General features: G+C 42.5%; 1 pseudogene; it reads right to left on the bottom strand.

Moving 5' to 3' along the window:
- Positions 1-372: 372 nt before the first annotated feature.
- Positions 373-2,422, bottom strand: LOC135632835 (cytochrome P450 71A1-like; annotated as a pseudogene).
- Positions 2,423-2,813: the final 391 nt, after the last annotated feature.

Below are 2,813 nucleotides of genomic sequence, written 5' to 3' on the forward strand. Positions count from 1 at the left end.
GAATAGTATTTTAGTAGGGCCACAACTCAACTCCGATTGAAATCCTTGAGAGATCTCTAACACAGACGTCAAGTTGAAAGCCCCAAGCATTCTGTATCCTTGAACTCAATCTTGCGGATGCACAAATTTACCTTGTCTTCTTCGTAGTTACTTCAAAGGCAGAAACGCCTGAAGGAATAAAAAAGCCATAATTAGTCAATGCCATGGCATAATCCCACTAAGAGAAGTCTCAATTCTTATCACTCGACAGAAGGTGCTGTTTCGTTTAGCTGATCGAAGCTCTCAGATTTTTTATCGCTGGAGTATACTCTTTTCTCAAAATGAACAATTCAACCACAAAAGTTATGAAATATAGTCACACACTTCTTTTCATGAAACAATAAATCACAAACTGAAGATATCACCAGATGTTTTAATTGCACAAATCGACACATATGACTGTCTTTATTCAATCTGATACTTTAACAGGAACATATTAGTACTAATCATTTAAATCACTTGTAAAGTATACAAGCGTATCATTTAAAATACTTAGACATATTACTACTTTAACATGCACAAGCAATTCAGGCTGTTGTTGCATCATATTTGGTGACCATGAGACAAAGAGCATACTCTCTATGTACAGTACCACCACGGGCTTCCTCCATACTGATGTCCTCCTTCACCATTCCAGGTGGTAAATGCCAATCAAAGGAGTAGACGAGGTTGGCAAGCACAAGTTCCACCATTAACATTCCAAGATTCTTACCGGGGCAGATCCTTCGACCTTCGCCAAATGGTATGAACTTGAAATCCTGCCCATTTGCCTCCATGGAGTCATGCATGAACCTCTCTGGATCAAAGACATGAGGCCTCCCCCACGAATTGGGATCTCTTCCTATCGCCCAAGCATTCACATACATCCATGTTTTGGGTAGAATATCATAGCCATTTAGCTTAAAGTGCTGCATGGTTTCCCTAGGAAGTAGCAGCGGAGCGGGAGGGTGCAGCCTCATCGTCTCCTTGATGACACACTTCAAGAAATGAAGTTGGTGAAGGTCACTCTCCTCCACCTCCCCTTTGCTTCCGACACATCCTCTTACCTCGTCTTGTGCTCTCTTCATCAGCTCAGGTTGTCTGATGAGCTCCGCCATCGCCCACTCCACGGTTGCCGAGGTTGTGTCCGTCCCACCAAAGAAAATATTCTGCATTTGAGCTTGGTTATTATGAAAGAGAAAAGGCGTTAACAAGAACTGGATGGTGTGAAAAGGGTGGCATCAACTACCATGAGCACTCCTTTGATGTGGTCTTCTGTTAGACCCTCCTCATCCTTTTGCATGCGGAGCAAAGCATCTAAGACGTCTCCGTCCTCTTTACCTTGTTGCCTCAATCGATCTTGGTGGTAATCTATACGGCGTTGGTAGATGCTATCGAGTTTGAGATAGGCCCTTTCAAGTTTGGATCTCATCCCACTTAGCCTATCAACCCACCCCAACAATGGTAAGTAATCAGATAAAAACAAGCCACCGACCACCGCTTGGGCTTCTCTGAGCATGTCGTGGAGTTGGATGTCGCCTCCATCGTCGAAGCCGGAGCCAAAGGCAGTTCTGCATGTCATATTGCAGGAAAGCGAGCGCAGCAACTCGCTCAGGTTGACCATGGTCGAAGCGCGAGCGTGAGAACATATCAGTTTCGTCACTCGCTCCATCTCTTCTTTTCTTATGTCCCTAAAAGAGTTGATCTTCCTGGCGCTGAAGAGTTCGACGGTGCAGAACTTCCGAAGCTGCCTCCATCGTTCTCCGTATGGGGTTAAGGAGACGTCGGAGAAACCGTATGAAAACTTGGAAAAGGAGAGGAGCGAAGGCCGACTGCAGCACTCAAGATCGTGTGTCTTGAGCACTTCCTTAGCCATCTCCGGCGAGGACACGACGACAACGGGGACTCGACCAAGTTTCAAGTGCATGAGAGGTCCATGTTTCTTGGAGAGTTCCCAAAGGGAGCGATGCAGCAAGCTGCTCCCCAAGAGGTGGAGGTGGCCGATGACGGGAGCTTGGGTGGGCTTGGAGGGAGTTTCCAGGTCGCCGAGCCACCTCTCGCCTTCCGACCTGCGAGTAGAAGTGAAGACAGCAGTGCGAGAACAACGAGAAGAGAAGGGAGAGAGGAGAGCAGGAAGGGAGGAACTGCCATGGTTGCGTTTTGTGATGGTAGCTCACTTATGTTGACAAGGGAATGGTAGGAGTGCCCGCTGATTTATAGTTGTGACACTACTGAGTTGATCTGTTTTCATATGAATTGCTCCACAACAAGTATTTTATTCTTTTAAGATTAATAAAAATAATAGATAAGATAATTATATATCCAACTAGCAAGAAAAATTAGATCAAAATTATCTTCCAATGGGAAAACCAACCTCCCAAGCAAACACCAACTTGTCACCAAAGAATCATGTGTTATTTTTTTGTTTTTTTTCAAAAGATGTTTCTTTAAATAGTTTTTTGTTTTCAATAATATTTCTTTAAATGGTTTTTTGCCTTCAATAATATTCGAATTAGGAGTATCATTTTGAAAAAAAATAAAATAGGGGACGCCTTTGGAAAAAATAAAAACTTGGAAGCTTTTCTCAGAGAAATCCCCCAGGCATCACTATTGGCCTATGATTTCATAATTACGAGGATTAGGTCCCATAGTAAGCTCTTGTCATTAGGATCTTCTTATAATTGACTGATCAATTAATTGAACTATATATTTAATGAAATATCATTAATAAAAAAATATCCAAAAATATGTAAAGAACTTAAATTAATTATAAATTATCAGGATTATATCAAATA

Source organism: Musa acuminata, chromosome BXJ3-3 (assembly GCF_036884655.1).
Source record: "Musa acuminata AAA Group cultivar baxijiao chromosome BXJ3-3, Cavendish_Baxijiao_AAA, whole genome shotgun sequence".
Classification (NCBI taxonomy): Eukaryota; Viridiplantae; Streptophyta; class Magnoliopsida; order Zingiberales; family Musaceae; genus Musa; species Musa acuminata.